Source organism: Palaemon carinicauda, chromosome 3 (genome assembly GCF_036898095.1).
Source record: "Palaemon carinicauda isolate YSFRI2023 chromosome 3, ASM3689809v2, whole genome shotgun sequence".
Lineage (NCBI taxonomy): Eukaryota > Metazoa > Arthropoda > Malacostraca > Decapoda > Palaemonidae > Palaemon > Palaemon carinicauda.
The window spans coordinates 77,206,539-77,230,385 of NC_090727.1; positions in this window are offsets into that span (position 1 = coordinate 77,206,539).

Below are 23,847 nucleotides of genomic sequence, written 5' to 3' on the forward strand. Positions count from 1 at the left end.
CAGCTTGGATTTAGCTTTCTATTCATCCATATTATGAATATGAATATTTTTTAATGGAAAGTTGGGGTAAAATGCCACTTATTTCAGAAATTGTTAAATTGCAAAGATCCAATTTTTAATATTCCTTTATTTCTTCATTCATATCACGAATCTTTCAGCAGAACATAACGACCGAGTTCCTTCCCTATCGTCTGCCTACGATTCGGTCTCTTGTCATGAATGGGTGAAGCATTAGGTTTTATGAGGATCTGCATCTTATCTGTCATAGTGTTGGCTATGGAGAACCTCTTCATGCTCAGGTGACTGGGAGGTGTTGTGTGGTTGGTGGTTTCTTTCCGAGCCACCCAAGTGCACATTATATGTTAGGAGTACCACTCTCTAATCAAAATAGAGATACCATGATGATCCTGATAAAGCAGTTTTATATAAAGAAAATTCTGAGGTTGATCGGGTCATCAAGTCTACCTACCCTTTCCTGGCAGGGAAAGGTTTATGTCCGTATGGAAACTCTTAACTCGCTGCCTGTTGAACTGGATGGAGCTGTCATAACACTGGGCACATCTTGTGAATCTAAGTCATTTAACCTCGGCATTTTCTGCCTCTTAATTCGTAGCTTCTAGAGGCTGTAGCTATATCAGGGTTGTCATTCCAATCAAACGCTGTTTCGACGTTGTCCATGCTGTGCTTCGCTTTGTGTCTTATGCTTTTTCTTTGCTTTTAGTATATTTGGGAGTATGAGTATTTCCCAAGTGATTATGAGAACTTGCCCCAATCTCGGAGGAAGGTCCTTCTGGCACCTGTCATGGTAAGCAATGCTTCTTTACCTCAACTTGTGAATTTTGCATGATTTGGGAAAAATCAAATAGGTGTCGGATTCCTCCCCTTTTGTGTCTTCCTCTGCAGAAAGCAAGAAGCTAAAGCCTTTCTTCCCAACTTCTGGCCTTTCTCTTTCAAATCCATCATTATTGGAGTTTACCGCAATAAAGATTTAGCTAAATTTAGTGCATGGTGCAAATTATGGGTATAAAGTTGAACCCTAACAAAACTCAAAATAATTGTAAGTAGGTCGAGAACAGTGGCTCTGCAATTATGTTTCTTTACTGTGTACGACTTGAAATTTTAGGTACGATTCTTGATAGCAAATTTACTTTTGAGAAACACATTCGGTCTTTCTCTTCTTCAGTTGCACAAAATGTTGGTGTATTGAGAATGTCTCAAGATTTTTGGTGATCAATATATTCTGAAGAAGTGTTTTGATTCTTTCATTCTGCCTTGTTTTATTATTGATCTCCTGAGCTGCTGAATCTCATTTCTACTTACGGTCTAATTAAATGTCTTATTTCTGGTCTAAACATTGATATCTTCCTCCGTTGTTCATTTAGTTTGTTTGCCTTTGCATGTTGCGTAAAATTATTCCTAATTCAGACTATCCTTTGCAGTTAATTCTAATATTCATGCATTCTCCATCATAAAGCTTAACTCTACACAGTATTCTAGAATTTTCTTCCTAATCAGCTAGTTGAATTGGTGAAATTTAAAAAGTTCAAACTTGCAGTGAATTTTTGTATGTGGAACATGCTGACATAAGTCTCTTATAGTTACTTGTTGTCTATTTCCATTCCCCACTAGGCTATTTTCCACTGTTGTAGCCCTTGGGCCCATAGCATCCTGATTTTCCAACTAGGGTTGTAGTTAAGTGAGTAATGATAGTAATAATAATGATGACCTATGCCCTTTCAGGCCTATCTAGAAATGGAAATATTAACGTAACTTTTGCTATGCTTGTCTATACTGTATATCGGTTAAAGTAGCGTCAGGCAATTTTAAACCTAATCCCAGATAATTGCAGAGTTTTGAGAGGAAGTGTACAGGGGAGCCATACCCACCATTTTCCTCGTGTCATACTAAATGTGGTGCCTGCCTTCGGAAGGAGCAAGTGTCCTTGTGATTACCACAGATTGGCGAGTTGATCCTGTTCTTGAAATATTTTATTTTTCCTTGTTTCCTTTCCTCACCAGGCTATTTTCCCTGTTGTTGCCCCTGGGCTTATAGCTTCCTGCTTTTCCAACTAGGGTTTTAGCTTAGCAAGTAATAATAATGATATTAATAATTATCTAGAACCAAAAGTAGCTTATCTAGCATTGCCCTACTTTACTGCAACCATCAGTAGGCCCTCAGTAGTATTGATGAACGACAGCATGACTTCAGAGAAGTATTTACAAACAAGGAGAGACTGTTACACCTCTTTTGCTAATAGTCAATGTGAATGTCATTCACCTCTCAGCCTTCTACATCCCAGTGAAATAAGTGTGATAGGAGTAATAGACAATTGGTTAACTAGGATGATAATTGCTTCTGTTTTGTCTTTGAATCGTTGAGTACTGAGAAACCCCATCATTTGGGGTTCCTCAATTATAAATAGGTGTGATGATTATTTGAATCTAAAATTGGCAGCACATTATTCTCCAGTTCTGTTCCAGATGCTGGCCATCTTTCCTGGCAGGGTATGGATGTTTTAAGACTTTCCCCAGTTCTGACTACTCTCTCAGGTCCTAAACAAGGTCCGAATGCAACCAGACCTCCTGGTAAGAACAGCTTCAGGTGGAGTGGTACCTTAACTTTATAGATCTAACCGCAGAAGTTCCAAGGAGCTTCCAGATTGACCAATTCTGCTGCGGTAAGTGCACTTGAAGTTCTGCTTCGCTGTTTTGTAAATACTGTATCTCCACAGTTGAAGTTTACCTACCACCTCTGAAAGAGGGACTTTGAGGCTGACTCCAAAGTAACTGAGATCCCTGTCACTGGTGTCATCTACCGAACACTGTATCATTCTAGTCCACTGTTCTTGATGTTTATGAGAGCATGTTTATCTTTGAGAGAAGCATCTGATGGGGCCCTCCCGAGGCATATATACGTAATGCAGCAACTATGGCTTCAGCAAGTACCATAATGGCACCTCTTACTCCCCTCAACAAGACTTCAGATCGAGACCTACTACTAAAGACAGTCTTCCTTCTAGCTGTAGCCTCATCAAAAAGAGCAAGCAAACTACAGGACCTATCTTTTTTTTTTTTTTCCACTAGAGGGTGAAAAGATCTGTCATTTACTTTTGTTACAGAATTTGTAGCCAAAATCCAAACTCTTTCTAATAATGATACCAGATTTCACTCCTCTACAGTACTGTCATTTAAGGAGGTAACTGATGATTCGCACAGTTTACTTTTTCCTGTAAGGGCAGTTTACTTATACCTTAGGAGAATGCTCCTTGCCACCTGTCCTTCCATATCTTTGTTTGTTAGCACAATTCAAAACAAGAAAGGCGGGTCCAAGATCACAATCTCCTTCTGGTCACGGGGATGTGATGATGAGAGTTTATATCTTTGGTAAAAGCCAATGACATTATTGGTCTTTCTTCAACCTTAGCGTTATGCAATAACCAATCGGTAAACATGGAGAAAGAGGCTGTTTGGAGAGCCTTCAAACTCTCGGGTTACCTAGCCTCCTCCCAGGGCTCACAATATTCATGGGCTTGCTGCGACCATAGCTTCCTGCAAGATCCAAAATCCACCTTTTTGTGTCTACTGATCTGACTTTCATCACTCGAGAAGGGACTGAATTACTACTATGCCTTGTTAGGGCAGTGTATCTCTATTTGATAAAGATTGAACCTTGTCGAAACCAGTGTCTCCAACTTATTTGTCAACAATGGATAAAAGGGAGAGAGTAACCAAAAATACAGTTTCTCTTTGACTACAAAAGACTATTATGAAGCCTCCATCTCTTTGGAGCGCTTCGCCCAGGGCTCATAATTTCCGTGGTCTTGTCACCAAGATTGTTTTCACTAAAACCACTGGATATCGTTGCTACTGTTAGCAGGAACTTGGAAGAGGAAAACTACCTTTCTTATTTGATAAATGGTGCATACAAGATTCTAGACACCTGCTCTTTAGGCCTTGCAGTGGTTGTCGCCCAATATTTGGTGTAGAAGCCATGCTTCAGCAGTTGTGTTATCATAAGTCTCAACTCGTCAGTTACTTATTAATACCTGATGTGTGAGCTGAATTTAAGTAACCTTTCGCCCCATCCTAACTCTTGCGGCTGTGGTAGTATCGACACTGATGGACACTCAAGTAGGTGAGCACACCTCTGAATCATGGGGATACTTGAATGTGGTGAAAAGGTTTGTGTATCGCCTTGATCAGAAAAATTACTGGTCAAGGACACCAGGTTTGTTTGCTGTCAATACTTACTGTGTAGTTTGGACCTCGTACCAGAAATTATTTTTGTATTTATGGTGGGGATACAGTGAACCCTCGCTACTTCGCGGTTCGACCATCGCGGATTCACCACTTCGCGGATTTTTTTCATAACCCATGTATATACATATATCGCGGATTTTCCGGAAATATCGAAAATACCGCGATGTGACCGATGGTGCGAGATTGGAGAAAGTAAGGAAAATTGAATCATGACTGATTTTCAATATAAATGAAACTTTGAGGAGCAACAAAGATATCATTTGTTAGAGAGATAGAGAGAGGTAAGGAATGGGAGGTAGTGAAAAGTAGCCCACAGAGAGAGAGAGAGAGGTAGAGGTAGAGAGAGAGGTAGAGAAAGAGGTAGAGGTAGAGAGAGAGGTAGAGGTAGAGAGAGAGGTAGAGGTAGAGAGAGAGAGAGAGAGAGAGAGAGAGAGAGAGAGAGAGATGGAGGGGGGTTTGAATGTAATAAACAAAAAAATTTGATAGGTTATAACACATTGGTGCTTATGTAATATCAACTGTATACTGTAGACAGTTTGAATAAGTTAAGAAATGGTATAAACGATACTTTGTTAGTGTATTCGTACACACTCAAGAGCGGCAGCTAGATGACAGCTGATCTAATCACAGCCAAAAGTAAAACAAAAAGAAGTCGTCAATACTCGATTTTTAAAACACACCCGAAATTTAAAAACAAAAGTACACGCTTTCTTAATGTGCAATTAACTATTTAAAGAGTGGCAATTTTCTAGAATTAAATTATATTTCCCAAAAATTAGTGGTTTGCTGATGAAATCGGATGCGGTATTTTTAGCTATGATTGAAATGGATGTAGACTCGGCCTATTTTTTTCGTTTCTATTTAATTGACACTAAGAAAACTAATTTTAGTTTCTTCATCTAAATGTAAGTATTGTATAACACGAAGAGAGAGAGAGAGAGAGAGAGAGAGAGAGAGAGAGAGAGAGAGAGAGAGAATGAATCAGCTGTTGTAATCAAATGGCGTGTTTTTGTTTCGTGAGAATTTCATCGCCACGACTATAACAACAACATACTGTACTGAACTTTACAGTATTATACAGACTACTGTAGTATGATAAAGTAAAATATTTGTAATCTATTTTATATGAAATGGGGCTATTTTTTTTTGTTTAAAATTTACATTTACGAATGTAAAACAACTCTCTCTCTCTCTCTCTCTCTCTCTCTCTCTCTCTCTCTCTCTCTCTCTCTCTCTCTCTCTCTCTCTCTCTCTCTCGTAGATTGTTTTCCTGCTTTGCTACGTATGTATGATTTTATATAGATACGGTAAATAATATTTGTAACAACATATTTTATAAAAGCTTTTACTGTAATATCATTATTTATCACTTTCATCATGCACGTTAAATTCCTTAGTTTGTTTACTGAGCGTACTTTATGACGCCGTCGTTTCAGGCGGTGCCATAAAGAAAAACATTTCATTTGGAAGTCCTAAGAAAAATTAAGGTAAAACATTATTAATAACCAAATCAACATACTGCACTGAATAATCAATATAATCAATGCAAAAACTAACCTATACACAGATGTGTAAATGCGTTTGTTTCTTCATTATAATCAGAGATAAACGTAAACAAAACATTGGTTGCCATTTTTTATCGTGCTTTTTGGCGTGTTTAGGAAACGCATGATATAAAGTTGCCTTTAATATTTGTGCCTGTTTTAGTTTAGGGTATGTTAGTACATGCATTAAGTGTTCTGTACATTAAAGGGTAGTTTGTTAACAGTACTACATACAAGGGAAGGTTTTAACAGTCTGAATATACATGTTAAATAAATAGGTAAATATGGTGTCACTACTTCGCGGATTTTCACCTATCGCGGCCGGGTCTGGAACCTATCTACCGCGATAAACGAGGGTTCACTGTACCTGAATGTGTTGGCCTTGTTGAAGCAAGTCTAATAATTACACAGCACTCATATGCCATTGATCGTTGGAAGGTTTCCTTCTCTATATGCCCCACAGTTTGTGGTGAGGACAGATGACCTGTCAATGTGGGATTTAAGCAATCGAGACAATCTGCTACTGTCCTGTGAGGGCGTTGAGATGCTAAATCAAAAGAGAATATTTCATAGCTCTGAATCATAAGCTGAAGAGAATTTATCTCCAAAATCACTGTTTCCTTCAAGCTTTTAAAAACTATCAGACTTTCCTACCACTCTTTGGAGGTGCAAGGCACTTGACCCTCGAGAGTGAGGGCACACAAAGTCCGGAGTTCCTGGGTTGGTTCGCCAAGCCAGTTTTGGTCTTAAGAACTTCCTCCCTCCTCAGGATAAGTCTCCCATTCAAAGTCGATGGTTTGTTACACCTTCAAGTTGCACAGCCGCCCTCAAGCACCTGGCAGGCACCCGGGCCAAAGGTCAAAGTGAAAGCCGAGCTGCCTGTCGAGTGGCGGCTTACCTTCCACCCAGTAAGCAGCTATGTTTTCCTCGTTAAAGTTTAACAGCTGCTCAGCTCCGCTGATTGTCATGCTACTATTAAAAGTGTCGGGTTTTGTATGGTTAGGAAAAATACAAGTTACCTTAAATTTGCAATCTTCAGCTGCTCATCACTTTTCATTTCAACGTTCTGTCTTGACGTTTTACTTGTAATACTGTATTACTTGTTATTTTATTGCAAGTTCCCTGATTTATATTTTTCGTAGACTTTTTTGTTGATGGAGTGGTGAGAGAGGTGAATGCTCGAGTGCTTGGACGAGGATTAAAACTGGTAGACGAGAATGATCATGAATGGGAGGTAAATCAGTTGTTGTTTGCGGATGATACTGTACTGGTAGCAGACACAGAAGAGAAGATTGACCGACTAGTGACAGAATTTGGAAGGGTGTGTGAGAGAAGGAAGTTGAGAGTTAATGTGGGTAAGAGTAAGGTTATGAGATGTACGAGAAGGGAAGGTGGTGCAAGGTTGAATGTCATGTTGAATGGAGAGTTACTTGAGGAGGTGGATCAGTTCAAGTACTTGGGGTCTGTTGTTGCAGCAAATGGTGGAGTGGAAGCAGATGTACGTCAGAGAGTGAATGAAGGTTGCAAAGTGTTGGGGGCAGTTAAGGGAGTAGTAAAAAATAGAGGGTTGGGCATGAATGTAAAGAGAGTTCTATATGAGAAAGTGATTGTACCAACTGTGATGTATGGATCGGAGTTGTGGGGAATGAAAGTGATGGAGAGACAGAAATTGAATGTGTTTGAGACTAAGTGTCTGAGGAGTATGGCTGGTGTATCTCGAGTAGATAGGGTCAGGAACGAGGTGGTGAGGGTGAGAACGGGTGTAAGAAATGAGTTAGCGGCTAGAGTGGATATGAATGTGTTGAGGTGGTTTGGCCATGTTGAGAGAATGGAGAATGGCTGTCTGCTAAAGAAGGTGATGAATGCAAGAGTTGATGGGAGAAGTACAAGAGGAAGGCCAAGGTTTGGGTGGATGGATGGTGTGAAGAAAGCTCTGGGTGATAGGAGGATAGATGTGAGAGAGGCAAGAGAGCGTGCTAGAAATAGGAATGAATGGCGAGCGATTGTGACGCAGTTCCGGTAGGCCCTGCTGCTTCCTCCGGTGCCTTAGATGACCGCGGAGGTAGCAGCAGTAGGGGACTCAGCAGTATGAAGCTTCATCTGTGGTGGAAATGTGGGAGGTTGGGCTGTGGCACCCTAGCAGTACCAGCTGAACTCGGCTGAGTCCCTGGTTAGGCTGGAGGAACATAGAGAGTAGAGGTCCCCTTTTTTGTTTTGTTCTTGTTGATGTCAGCTACCCCCCAAAATTTGGGGAAGTGCCTTTGGTATATGGATGGATGGTAGACTTTTTTATGGTTGCTTTTGCATATACTGTACTGTATATACTAATCTCACTGAAAGGCCATTATATTAAATCCTGTCTGTTAGTTTAATATTCTCGTTTCCATTTAAATCATGCCCTCCATGCAGGGTCCTTTGCTGACGTGTCAATTTACAGGTTGGTATAATTTTGCAGATTTCAACATTAATTCTCTGGTGCCCTTTATGCTAGGTACAGTAAGAATAATCTTTTGGAATTGTAATGACATAGCATTATTATTTTTGGTGCCACTCAGTCATGAAACTTGTTTTTAAAGTTTGCTGTAAAATGCACCCGTCACAATTCCACATGAAACTGGTGCCCTATTTCCCTCTACTGTCAAATCTTAACAGGTCTAACCTTTTTTTCCAAATCATCGCTCACTCAAGAGATTGATATTGTATAAAGTTTCCCTCAATTTTTAATGTTGAGTTTTAGATGGTTATCGCTTGGGGAGAGGACCTCTCACCCTTTGCCTTATGCTTATCCGATAAGATTGTTCTGAAGGCTCTGCATAGCATCGCTTTTTTTGGTCATCACTGTTTCTATGTTTTCTATTTATCACGATCTCTTTCGGGTCTTTGTAAATAGCTGTCCAGTTTCTGTTTTAGCCCAAGAGATGTTATAAGGTTGCATTTTCACACCACTGTCTATCCTCTGTCATTTTAAGAGGCTAGTCTCTGCCTCCTATTTTTGCCTAGAAATGTTGATAGACCTTGTAAATATGGAATGGGTCTTTTTCCTTTTTTGGAATCGGTATTTAATGGTTTTTGCTCCCAATTTCCTGTTTCTTTTTTAAATTGTCTGTCTTGGAAATCATTTTAATTGTTACCTTGGCCAAAAGTTGCAGAATTGTAGTACTTCAAACTATTTTAAATGAAAAGTTGAGAAAAATACAAGAATTTTTAAAACTTTTCAAGTTCTCTCCTAGTTTTGGGAAATTTGTGAAGAAATTACCATGTTACTTTTTTTTCTTTTCTTTAATTATTTACCGGAGAAATTGCCAGAAATATTATTGCATAGATTTTTAATATATATTAAACAAAAATTTGTGTATAGGAAAATAGCTGTATTGGTTGCTTTGTGGTTCTCTTGTATTGCCATCTAATTTTGCTGTACCACTTAAGAAAATAGTCGTCTTTTGCTAAGTTCTACTGATTAATTAGTACAATTTGCCGAGTAATGTCAATATGTGATCTATGTACAGTAGTTTGAGATTTTATGATTTTGATATGTTCTACTTTCATTTAGCTTATTCACAGTCTTGCTTTGATAGAGAATCAATTTACATCCTTAAGCCAAGTTTAGATTTATTATCTATCTTTATTGCCCCGTTATCTTTGTTATAGAAATATTTATGTAAAATTTCTTTAGACTAATTATGTTTGTCCACTTTTAAATGGTGCCAAATCTCTTGCCAAAGTCAAAACCGATTTTAATTAGGCTAAAATCCAGTAAAATATTTATTGTAAAACTTCTTTAGATTTATTTTGTTTCTTCGATTTTAAATGTTGCCAAAGTCAGAAGATATTTCTATGAAGATAAAATCCAGTGAAATATTTGTGTAAAAGTTCTTAGACTAATTTTGTTTCTATTTTAATTGTCAAAACTTTTGTGTTAATAGATTTATACTTAACTTTATTGGTTAAATATCTGACTTACGGTAATAACTGCATTGGTTAGAAGGTATATCAGTTTGCATTTTAATTTCCAAGTATTTACATTTTCATTACAAGAATAATTTGCATCACTGTACACTTACGTATCATACATTTCAGTTATTAGACCACATGATAAATATTTATCAATTCTGGTTAAAGTTTTAGATGTAAAAGCAGGTTTTAATTTTTATTTTTTGTACAGTTGACTGGAGAGATTAATTGAAGTCCCTCAAAAGTACTTATGAATCCCAAGGATTCTTATGGTCGTCTTTGGTTGTCATTGACTAGATCTCTCGAGTCAATTGCAAAAACCATGATTTTACATCCAAAACTTTGACCACAAGATGGACTATTACCTCAAATGCATGATACATAAGTGTACAGTGATACAAATTATTCTTGCAATGAAATGTCAACACTTTGAAATAAAAATGCAAACTGATATACCCTCTAACCAATGCAGTTATTACTGTAAGTCAGATATTTAACCAAAAAAGTTAAATATAAATCTATTAACACTAAAGTTTTGACAGTTAAAGTAGAAATGCACAATACATATATGAAATTTATGTAAAATTGTACTCTGCAAAAAATCCTTATGCTTATGTTGTAAAAATGAACTGAAAAAATCTCCAATTTCTATGTATAAAAAAAAATTAAGGAAAACAATAAAGGAAAATTTAGAACAAGAAACTTTTATTTCCCATAAAAATACAAAGGAAAATATAACAAAATAAAAAAATAAAAAAAAAATTTTCTGGACATATTAGTGTCCTCCCCAAATAAGGGGCTGACCTCATAGATTTGCATTTTCTGGCTCTAGCTGCTTCCCAGCATACCAGAGAACCTTATATAGAAGTCGAACAGTCCCGTAACGTCTCCTGTGACGAGTACAGTGACATTGTCTCATTCCTCCAATTGGAGAAGTTGAAATTGTACGGCAACTCCTTGTTTACTGGAAGCAGACTATCGCTGGGACATCTCCCAGTTGGTTAACATTTAAGGAAATGGGTATCATTTATAACAAATGATAAAGTCTAGGAATATCATAACTAGAAACTGCTGCTGCAGACAATTTTTTTATCTTATTGAGAGAACACTTGGAAGCAATTTAAAGTGTTTCAGTCTACCACAGTACCAAAAATATCTCTGAAAACAGAATCTTAAAAAAAATTCTGTATTTTGTAACTCGATTATCAGTTTTTAAAGTTCCACTTAGAGTCTTGCTTTTTAAAATCATGACTTATCTAAAGCAACAAATGGAAGTAAGGTTCTTAATTTCTTGAAGGGATCTAAGAACATACTAGACATTACAGTTAAAAATACCATTTGAAGAACTTTGCCAATCAAATTGAATCCTGCTTAACCATACCTGGAGTGTGTAGTTCTAAAAATCAGTACAATACTTAGATGATGTTACCATGGACTTGATAGTTAACTCTTTATGACACTTCATAGGCAATTCAGTTTTGTTAACATATCTTAACCCTATAATATACTGCATAGTCTAGAATCTAAGTCCAGTTTACAAAACTAGAACCTTCAGAAAGCAGAAATATTAGCCATAACTCTTCCATACATCTTTGAGAGCAACACTATTTTAATAAGCAGAATATGTTAAACTGCGTAAAAGCAACATTTGTCAAAGTACAAATTTATCTTTAAACACATTTAATGTCTAGCAAATGTCTCCCTGGATTTAAGATTATCTGGATTATATCAAAGTATTTCTCTACTACTTTTCAAGCGGATATATCTCTTTAATTTGGTCAGAATAAGAACAATTTCAGGTGTTATCTTAATTAAACTTGAAGTTGTTGGTAATGTAACATTTAAAACCCCCAAAGAAACTTTAATATCTAAACTTGTATCTTACGTTACAACTGACATTAAAGTATAAACTTATCAATGCCATCATTCATTAAATGCAAAGAAACAAAAGACTAAAATATCCCCATTTAAACCCCTTAATGTGAACGAATTATCATTAAAGTTCAGACATTTATAGTTTACTTTAGCGTCTCAAGTCACCACTGAGGACAGGAGTCATCATTTCAAATACAATCCAATATACCTGGATGAAAAAGCTTTATAGAAAGCAACAAGACCAAATACACAACCAAGGTAAAATTTGTGCGATGTTTCTCAAATGCAAAAAAGACTCCGGAAAAGGGGATGACATCAAATGCAGGGTACTACCCTGACACCCCGGCTTCACCCCAGCCGGCTATGTGCCAGATCGGACTGACGTCGCATTCCCCTACACAGACGAGTTAGCACAGGCAGCGCACCCTTCGAGGGGGCACTGAAAGACATGGCATTGGTACTAAGGTAAACCTTAAATACCAAAATGCATCTGCCAGTACTTTCCTTGGAGGGTGACTGCCTGACCTTAACATTAAATCTAAATGTTTTTACATATTCAAGTTATTTCCTGCATATTCTGTAAACCAAAAGATAAAAATATGGTTGAGATGTGCCCTTCTAAATTGTGGTCTTTTAAGCAAATGGCTGTCTCTAATAAATGTTTGGCCCTATTTTGTCTTATAACATGATTGCTGTCTTCATTTCAAGGGATTTCAATAACCTAGACTCTGTCTAAATCAAACCCTGATGCACCAACAATTTTGAAAAACAGACTAAGTTGCTCCAACAAACAAGAATCTATGATTTGAGTAAACTGTTGGAAATGAAACCAATTTTTTTCTAGACTTTTCACAATTAGATAAACTTATGGATAAAATCCCAACAACCAAAAGAAAAACCCAACAGACTAATTAATGTGAAATAATATTGACAGAATAATCAAGAACAGATTTCTTTTTAACCTGTGCAACAAAAAGAGGCATCCTCAGCAATTTCCTCTCAAGCAAACTAAAGGGAAAATATAGCTACTCTTATTTCCTAATAGGAGGCCATGTCATTCATACAAAGCAGATGACAAAGATGCTTAGGTTATAATACAAATACCTTTCTTAAATTGAGGATAAATGCACTAGGCTAATCAGAACTCATGTTGTGTCAAGAAAACCTAAGAAATGGTAATCCAACTGAAATTCCTGAAATGGTATCATATTGATGTGATACCTCACAGAACATGTAAAACCTCAAGTACTTGGGAATTACTGTCAGAGCAAAAACTGATATCAAATGCACTTCATTGCTCAATGAGAAAGACAATACTTGAGTAGCCATAAAGGAGCTTTCTTAGAGGCAAAATACAAAGAGCAAAGCTAAGAGGAGAACGTCACGAGAATCACGAGAGGTCGACGCAAGTTTAACACTTGCTAATAAGCGTGAGATCCGTGACAATCAACTGGAAGACTGAGAAGTTTACGAAACTCATCCAGGCAATTTTCTAAGAAACATTGCACTGGAATGCTCAAATGGAAACTCATGAACTATACAAAATTCTATGACCACTAGATCAGCTCCACATACAACTGGACTATAGTACTTTACTCTAAGGAAACAATAAGTTTCTTCCTCAAAGAAATAAAGAGAACAAGGGCATTATCAATAGATTAGGGATAAATTTCTGCTAAAGATTCCTGCAACACCCTCTTTCCTGCCGCTTGTTTTTCTTCTTTCTTAGAGGCAACAGTCCAACAACTTCTTAAATGGGAGCTGAGCCAAAAACAATTGCTTGGATCATTGTTAATCATTTTCCTACAATGACAATGATTAAACAATTCACACGAGGCAAATAAAGCTATTCACAATGTCTACAAAACCCAGTTAAAGACAGCATACAATGACATGTACCTTGGATTTAGACAATCAACACCAAGAATATGAAAGCACAATGGAATTCCAACACTTGGGAAATCCTGACCTAAAGTGAGCAGGGACTAACATCATAGTCAACCCTAATTGGAGATTACAAATCCAGATTCAAATCTAAGACTTGTAAAAAAAAAAAAAGCAAAATGGCAATCATTTAGAGAAGGGTAAATCCTTAGACCACATCCCATAAGAAGGGACATTCCAAGTGAGTTAGCTTGCTTGCAAAAAAGCTTGGTGAACTTGGAAACAATAAGTATGTCATAGAGTGCAGAACACTACTTCCTCCAGACCTCAAAGTTCCATCTTATCACAGCTGTGATCCAAAACAAAGCGCACAGTGACAAGGACAATGTTCTACACCATCTTACACTCCCAACAAGGATTGAGAAAAATTTTTATCATATGCCTTTGGTGTTTAGTGAGACAAAATAAGTTTTGTTTGTTCTTTCTAGAATACAAAACCTGAACTGGAACAATGTTATAAATTCTCCACCACTGAGCATTGGTATGTGCAATGAAGCTGGTGATTTCAATGTATTTCCCTCTAAAATAACATGAGTATAAAAGTACTAACTGCTTGAGGAGAAATTTCCTAAACGTCACAATATGCCAGCTGTCAAAAGACACCAAAGTCCATCTCAATTACTAGCAAACTGCACTTATATACAAAGTGATAAAAGATTTCAAAATCCAAAGCAATAACAAATGACAGTCGTACACTAAGTACAGCAGAAATGCTGATGTAAATTCCTTGAACAAATAGTGTACTAGTAAAAATAACAGTGACTAGGATTCTGAAAATAGCTAGTGGCACCAACAATCAAAGGACTGGACAGTGCTACACTGATTCACATCAACAAAAGGGCAGATCTAATGATATTCATAGACAGCAATATGAAGTACAGAGGATACAAGATAATGAACCAAAGAAATAATTAACAGCCTCCTTGTGCACAAAAGTCAGCTATGACCAGAGCTATGGAACTCAAAAGAGAACTATGGATCAACACTCACTGTATCAATAGCTGTTCATTAAGGCATTGATAGAGGTATAATAATTCTATAAAAGCACTATGGAACTGAATTCCTTCCTTAAAATGATTGCACAAGGAAAATGTTGCAAATCAAACGATGAAAATGACTACAGCCTCTTACTGATAGCTGAAGATGAAAGTCCACATATCTCAGAACAAGCTAATAAAATAAAATGCTGAAAGTACAGTAATCAATTGCCTTTGTGCTATGTTGCATTCTGAGTTGCACTGAAAGCAGTATTCTTTTCATCAAGATACTGAACAAAACAGAATAGATAATTTCTTTGGCTTCTTTAGTGGAGAAACTTCCTCCCAAGGAAATATGAAAATAATTACAAAAAGAGCAATAATAGAGAACTGTTTTCACCAAGTCTCTAAAACGGTAAGATCTCAGGAAAAACTGAAAGGTCTCAGGAGAATATCCTCACTATAACAAAAGTGGCCCAATATTTAGGCATGCAGCTACAGAGAGTAGTAATCAAAATAAATACTGACAGAAAGAGCAACGTACAAAGAAAAATATACGTCAAAATCAGCTATCGAATGCATCATCCAAACAAAGATCAACGAGAAACAATTGACTCAAAGCATTTGAAATGAACAATTAAAGAAAGGCTTCCAAATACCATGATACCTAGATCAAGCATCATACTCACAGAAGCTGTTTTTATTAGAGAGAAAACAGGATGCATTTAGCTTCTTCTTCCATGTAGACTTCTGTCATTCTTGGGAAAACTGAATCTTTTAGATCCTCAGGAAAAGATACTTGAATCAGACTTAAAATTGCAACGAGCATACATATTCCTTAGAGAAGACAGAATGAAATCTATAATAGATTTATCATAAGCAAGCGTCAAACCAACCTTTTGAATAAGGAAAAGTTAATCTACAAGTTTTTGTGCAAATGAAGCTCAATTTTGGCCGTATTTAAATCCGTCAGAAAAAATTAATGATTTGAAGTTCTCTGGCATCCTGACATCGAAGGTCATTGACGCCGATATCGTTTATTACAAATAAAGATTAAAAGAATATTCAAATTAAAACCAGAAAAGTAAACATGTTATAAAATTTAAATAGTATCAAGAAGACCTGCTTCTGATATAAATTTAAAAATGCCACTAGCACTGTACGCCTCATCATGTCCAAGGATCTTGGGAAGGATGAAATCAGAAAGAAATCAACATATCACACAAGACCTGAGTGAAATACATTTGGGACAAGCACTAATTAAATCCTTCGAGCCAAGGAGAAAATAATCTCGAAACATCCTCAGACTGGGAAAAAAAATCTAGAATTAATTCAATTGCTTGAGTATAGCATTGCAAAAGGATTGACAATGACAAGTAATTTTTATATCTTTCATCCAAAAAGAAAAATACAGAATATTTCTGGATCACCAAAGACAATTTGGCTTCAAATGAGCTTCTGAACAGTTGAATTGATTAATAAGAATTTCCATGGCAGAACTCATTCAATGTGAAAATCTAAACTATACAGTATTTCCCAAAGCAGTTAATAGATCTCAATGGAGAAATAAACTTAGCAGTCTACAACAAGAGACTTTCAGCCAATAATATAACTCTAAAATGTGTACAGTAACTTCTCCAATGTCATTCAGTACTGAGCTTTCAATGTATCTCAGCTTAACTGAAACCTTGGATGTACTGACATCCTTTACCATAAGCTATAGCCAATATGAAAAAGCTACACCTGGAAAAGTCTTGTAGACTATAAACAAGACAACAAAATTCCTTACATTTCAAAAAGAAAATTGTCTCAAGTTCTGATAATTTTTAAAAGGAACAGCCAAATTATTCAGTACTCTTCCCTAGTGTAAACTATCTCCTGATATGTACTGTACATTAGTTGAAGTACTATATAACATGTAAAATCTCGCAAATAAAGTAGAAATCTTAAATTTCTCAATCAAAGACTTTTGTACAGCTCATGATGGAGATGAAACCTGTAGTCAAAACAAGAATTATTGTAGTTTTTGTAATAAAGATGACAGATGACTTCTGCAAGTTTAAACATTGCTCATAAATGGTAGAGGCAAGGGACAGTAACAGTGCCCTTGAGACTGACAACATATACATATTGTCATCAGCCAAGGCCCCTCTCCACCCAAGCTAGGACCAGTGAGGGCTACCTAATTGCTGCTGATAACTCAGTAGGTAGACCTATAGGCTCCCCCCAAGCTTCAGCGGGTCTCGAACCCCAGGCCAGCAGATTCCAAGCAGGGATATTTCAATTAGACTACCACAAACAAAGTAACATGAACATTTACAATACCCAGATATTGATACAGTATTTCTATCTAATAGAAATATTTCAGTGACTTTTTTTGACTCGCCTACTGCCACTACCTCAGTGGTCACCATGGGGACCCAAAGTAGCACAACAAAGGAACAATAGATTCTCCGAAAACACCAGTGCTTAATCAAGAAAAGCAATTGTCAATCTTAATAGATTGGGTGTGACAAAATCTACAGCTTCAAATATAAGTGTGCGCTTCGACCAATACTGAAGTAGAGCCAGACAGAACCACCTAAAGCCAAAGAATATGGAAGACCAAAATCAAAAAGAAGCTATGCCTTCTGCCTGTGATTCAAGCCTAAAATTACGAATGAGAGACACATCTAAATCAAGTTCTGTTAACAAAATAGCTCAATACAGAATGTATTAATGACCACAGCATATCAAGTATGCATGACATAGTTGGCAATATATTAGGGCAATGTTCAACTCTCTAGAACACAACTAAACTTGTTCTACTAAATGTCATCATTTTGGCACAAGAATCTGACAAATCCATTAGCTCTACCTTTTGGTACAGGAAATAACAGAATATGTAAAGATTATTTTAATAATGATAGGTTACCGCACCATATTTGGGCCAAAAATGACGCAGCAATGTGCTTGTTGCACTTCTCCTCGGTCAATGAAGTATTCAAGAAACATAACACGCATCTAATCTTGGGACATGTAAAGGGTGATGCCGGTCCCCTCTCTAAAAAGCTATTGGCATCCCGAATATAAAGAAAAATACTGAAACTCTTCCAAGTCCATCGTGGGACAAGTTACAAATGTAACCTAAAAATGCCCTACAATGAATGACTGCATTCACATTCTGTGACATTTAATGATTATTAAGATGAAAAGATTTAATTACAATTTACTTTACTACTAATCTCACAAAAAAAATCTAACATTCCCGGCTTCTAGAGAATAATTAAGTTCACACTAAATTGTTCTTCAAAATCAAATTAATAAAGATATACATTTCAAGATTTAGAGATATATTCCCATATAATCTAAGATGTAATCATAAATACAGGGGTAGACAATTACCAGATAATGCCATATTTAGAATTAATGAAATTTTGGCAAATTAAGCATCCAACACAGAAGAAAGTATTCTGTTTAACAAATTTTGAACTTTCAAAGCCTGTGGAAGATCTAAGACTCTTTCTTAAGCTTTCTGAGGATTCTATTTCTATAAAATTGACTTATCAAGTAATACAGTTACTATAAGAATTAGTTACACAAAACTGAATTGCCTGTAAAAAAAAAAATCTGATGAAGACAAAACTTTTTCACATCCAGGGTAAAATCATCTAACCACTGCACTCATGTTTGGAACAATACTCCAGGTACAGTAATCTTTTCCATCAGCTATAATGGAATTAGGAATTATTTTGAATGGCAAATCTACGTTCAACTGGAACATCAAACTGTTGCGTCCAAAGACATCTTAGGTCACTTTAAGAACTCAAAAACTTTAAATTCATTTGTTCTTTAGTCATGATTCTAAAAGAAAACCGATTGGAACTTTAAAAATATGATTATTCATTAAGCTACAATGAATCAGGATTTTTCTTAAGAACTCTAGTGACAGGCTATTTTTAGTTCTGTGGCATTGAGTAACTCCCTCAATAAGATGAAAAAATTATGACAGCAGTTTCATATTTCTAGACTAAAATATCAAATGTTCAAGATACCTATTCAGTAAACATTAAACAACTGGAAGATAATAACCCAGTGACACACTGCTTCCAGTAAACAAGAAGTTATCACATAATTTCAAGCCTCACCATTGAGAAGATACGTCACCAAACTCATCACAGGAGACAGGGACTGTTGTAGCTTCTATATACGGCTTCTGGTGGCAAGGAAGCATGGCCAGCAACTTCTATGACATCAGCCCCTGTTGATGGGCCTAAAGGCCTTTATTTTCTTTTGGAATAGTATACAATCTATATCTGGAAGAGATTAAAGAATACAGTATTGTCACAAGGTTACAGAATACACTTAATGTTTCAACATTACAAGACGGACTTCGTTTTGACATAGGTCTGGACATATGAGGAATCCTATTTATAATTCTTAACCCAACACAAAAATATGGAAAGAATACAATAATTTAGCTATTAATACATTGTCCTCTTGCCTAAATTTCAGGACAGTTATCAAGTTGAAAATCTTTTGAAACTAGGATTAAATATTGTTATACTGTAATGCCTTCTTAATTACATAACCTGCTTCATCTCCTCGACTAGATATTGTCAATCTATCTAAGGTTTGACTCACTATACAGTATCTACTTAGATTTCTTTTAATCTCATTACCTGCATCTCGCTTAAAGAAATGGGCTTAAAATCCCTTATAAACTCTCAAATATAGATTTACCTATAATCACTTCTAACTTGCAAATTATTTTGTTTATTTCTAACCACCATAATATCAATGGTTGTAAATATTTGCTCGGGAATTTCAAACTTATACGCAACCAAGCTACCTGAATAAATCACAAAATTATTAAGTGTATCACAAATGCAATTAAACTTTTAAAAATAAGAATATAAATACTTATTCTGCAAGTTACTAACAACTCAACCTTGCCCTTGATCTCAACTAACAGCAATAGTACTTCCTCAACTGTATTCAGAAGGTTTGAAGCTGGAATATCATATCCAGACTTATGTCAAAAGAAGTTTTACAAAACTTTTCAAAAACATAGAAGTAACAGTACTTCAATCACAGTTAGTACACGATTTAACCTCTAACGCAAACTAAGTTGTATCATACTGCAGTAGTGGCCATGGTTATCTAATTTAAAAAATATGAATTACAATTATGCAGAAAATATATTCACGCTTTACAAAATAAGTGTTATCTATTAAACATTCTTGTGAAGTCCTAAGATTATTATAAGAACATCTTCAGTATTTAATCTAGTGTATATGCAAAAGAATGTTAAGGTCATTAAAATCTAAACTCATTTGGAACAAGACTGAAAAATTTCCTTAAACTTTTACGATACAAATCTATCAAATAAAATAAGAGATTAAACTCCTTTCTGTCCAAAGATAATACAAAAGTGAATTACTGTATGTAATCAAATTTAAAAAAACAAAAGTGATCTATTTTATAAAATATCTCTTTCATAAATACAAACCAACTTTAAATTGATACTTTATCACTGGGTTAGACAGAAACTAAGTTGCTATTGTGTGGTACAGCAATTAGCCGACACCAAATCTCCCTGAAGAAAGGAAAGCGTACTTTTGAAGATAATTCATTTTTATGGAGTAAAACCTTAAAAAGAATGGCATTTTTAAGCATAAGTCCTTTCAGTGATGACATTTTTAAAAGTTAAGTAGCCCTTCTAGGCAAATTATCCAAAGGGAATAATGTCCCCCTTTAGAAGTTGAATCTTAAAGGGAGCACACTTAAGTCGAAACCAAAATCATAATACTTTATCAGGCCAACTGGTAAACTGATTAGAGAACATAACTTTGTTCAAAACAGCACTACAGAAACGATACCATTGTTCATCACACTACTGCATACAGGGGAACATCATATTTTGAAATTACAAATCCAATGATGAAGAATTTTGTACAGTACCTATGGATGTAGAAATCCCTCCCTTAAGATAACCCTTTATATCCTACTTAGGGCAATATGCAAGAATACATCATCATTCTTGGAAGACATACTTGGAACCACCTACACAGAAAACTTTTGAATTTTAAAGGATTTCTGAAACTGTCCTACATAGACTCTCCATCCATGTTTCCATTGAGCCACTGTTCATGATCCATCTAACATTATTGCAGCCTTTCCACTATGAACTAATTGTCAAAGACCTAAATAGACCTCCGAATTCTGATTATCCTTTGCATTCAGATCTTCCTGGACAGTACCATCCGGCTCATAATACAGTACTAAGTACGCAGCTAATTCTAAAAGTCAGCCCTTCTCTCATGAGGCTCAATACTTCACAGTATTGTAAGTTTTATTCCAGCAGTGATCAAGTTGTGGAATGATCTTCCTAATTGGGTATTTGAATCGGTAGAACTTGTAGCCAATGTTTTTATGCTAAACAGGCTGACATGTCTCTTTTTATAGTTTATTTACGAACGATCTATTTTAATGCTGTTACTGTTCTTAAAATATGTTATTTTAATTGTTCATCACTTCATTTGTTTGATTATCTCTTTTCCTTACTGGGCTATTTGTCCCTGATAGAGCCCTTGGGCTTATTGCATCCTGCTTTTCCAACTACGTTTGTAGCTTAGCAATAATAATCATAATAATACTAACTCTACAACAGCATGAGTAAAATGTGTCAAAGTCTATACGACAGTGAGGATCTTGTCGCCTCCAGAAAGAGACTTGGCGCTGAATGTAGGAGACCGCGGCAGTGTTTTCTGCACTTCCCTTTTACCAGTAACTCCTAAGCCCAAACTTCCTTGAATACTGCTAACAGGTCCAGATAGTTTATGTGAATGACACTCCTTATCTGACCATATCCTGAACTGGTATGACATTGGCAATTTGTGAGGTCAGATTAAAAACCAGAGAAAAAAAACATTGTAACATCAATGTAAAAAAAAAACTCTGGAAAACTGTACTCACAAATTGCCAATGTCACACAATTCCTGAGATGCATTTAAAGGTACAGAATGCAAATACCTTTACGTGTGTTATCTATTCAAAGTTCTATAGAATTTGTCTTCTTTGATAACTTATTCTCTGGTTACACATTGTTCCTTTGCCTATATGTACACCAAATAGCCTGGCCTATTCTTTACACATTTTCCTTTCCTCATACAACTGCCAACACTAAGATAATCTAAAAATTCTTCACTGAATGGATTACATACTGCACTGTAATTGTTCAATGGCTACTTTCCTCTTGGTAAGGGTAGAAGAGCTATGGTAAGAGGCTCTTCTCCAAAATTAAACCCTTGTTCTCTAGTCTTGGGTAATGCCATAGTCATGGGTTAGAGTTTTTTTTTGCTTGAGGGTACACTCAGGCACAATATTCTATCGGATTTCTTATTTCCTTTCCTCATGCTTATTTTCCCTGTTGGAGCCCTTGGACTTATAGCATCCTACTTTTCCAACTAGGGTTGTAACTTAACAAGTAATAATAATAATAATAATAATAATAATAATAATAATAATAATAATAAAAATAATAATAATAATAATCCCCAGATAAAGGTTTGTTTTTCATAAGAACACATATATATATACTCTTTACAGGAGCCACATCCACAATGAAAACTACAAGGACTCTTACGAATGAAAGAGATCTTGGCCACTGCTGCAGTAATAGTTAACAGGCAGAATACATTTACAGGATCTTAGCATACTAGGACAAGTCCTTTTCCTATCACATATGAAAAATAGAATTAGCGGCACTCAAAATAATTGGAGAATTATTAGAAAAATAGTGACCTATTCAGCTACAATTATTCTCGAGTGAAATACAAACCAGATCATTTGTCTCTGGATTAAATTTATCATGAGATAAAAATGTTTTGACTTTATCAAATTATTCTTTCTCAGTTAAAAATCTTTTGCTGTGACTAAAATGCAATAATGAAAACAGAAGCTTTCTACAATATATCAACTGAAATTTGTTTTTAAACATGACAAATTTGTAGATAATTTGTATTTTTCCTAACTATACAAACCTTAGCTATCTAATATGGGTTATTACTTCGGCGTAGCTGAAATGACGAGCCATTAGAATTTTAACGAGGGTTTACTACCCCAATGCTAGTTAGCGGGGGGTAGGTAGGGGTAGCTTGCTACCCCCCCCCCCCTCACACACCTGTGAATACTTCACTTTGCTTAGAGGTAGGACTTCACGGGGGACAGGGCTGGCGGGCAAGTTTGATTAAATAGCTAAGGTTTGTATAGTTAGGAAAAATACAAATTATCTACGAATTTGTCATTTGTTCCGTAACTGAAATACAAACCACGCTATTTAATATGGTGACTCACCCCTTAGGAAGGGTGGTAAGTCCCTGCCATACTGGCTTTGGCTTTGCCCGGGGACTCAATATTTGAGTGTGTAAGTACTCAAGAAATAAGGAGTCCCTGCGCCTCGCTAGCATTGCTGTGTAACTGCTGCGGCCTACATAAGCTGTGTGTGAAGGTGAGAAGTGTGACTCGTCCTAGGAAGTTGACCTGGAGTTCTTCAGATGGAATTCTAGGCTAGGACTCTCCCAATACCACCTCGTCAGGGTATGGGGATGTGACAGTATTAACCTTGATACTAGGAACACAAGGAAGCATGGTTTACCTGCAGTGGTTTGAGGTCAGCTGTGCAGAGAACCCAGGATGCTGCTTTCTCCAAGGGAGGAGAGGATGAAGAAAAGAATAAGGGCCAGACAAACCTTTTCATTCATGCAGACTAAAACCAGGTAACAATGCCCTCAACCTTCTGCTACTTGTCCATTAAGGAGCCTAAGGTTAGACCAGCTGTTGTGCAGCCACCACAGGGCAGATAGAGAACGTATCGAGTCTCCTGTGTGTCACGTCTTGCAGGTAGTGGGCTGTGAAGGTCGTCTAACGCTTCCACACCCCAGCTTGCAGGACCTGCGTCACTGAATAGTTTTTCTTGAAGGCCAGGGACGTAGCTATGCCCCTAACATCATGTGCTCTAGGGCGACGTGACGAAGGGGGGTCAGGATTACAGGCTAGGTGTATTACCTTGTGAATCCAGGCCGAGATGGTATTCCTAGTGACCCTCCTCTTCGTTTTCCCAGTGCTCACAAACAAGGCTTGCACCTGGGGATGAACTGCAGCTGTTCTTTTAAAATACAACCTCAGACACCTTACTGGGCACAGTAGGAGATGGTCTGCGTCATCTGTTACAGAATGAAGAGTCGAACCGAGGGTCCGGCACTCCCGGATTCTGAGTCTTGGCAACAAACTCAGGGACGAACCTGAACGTTACCT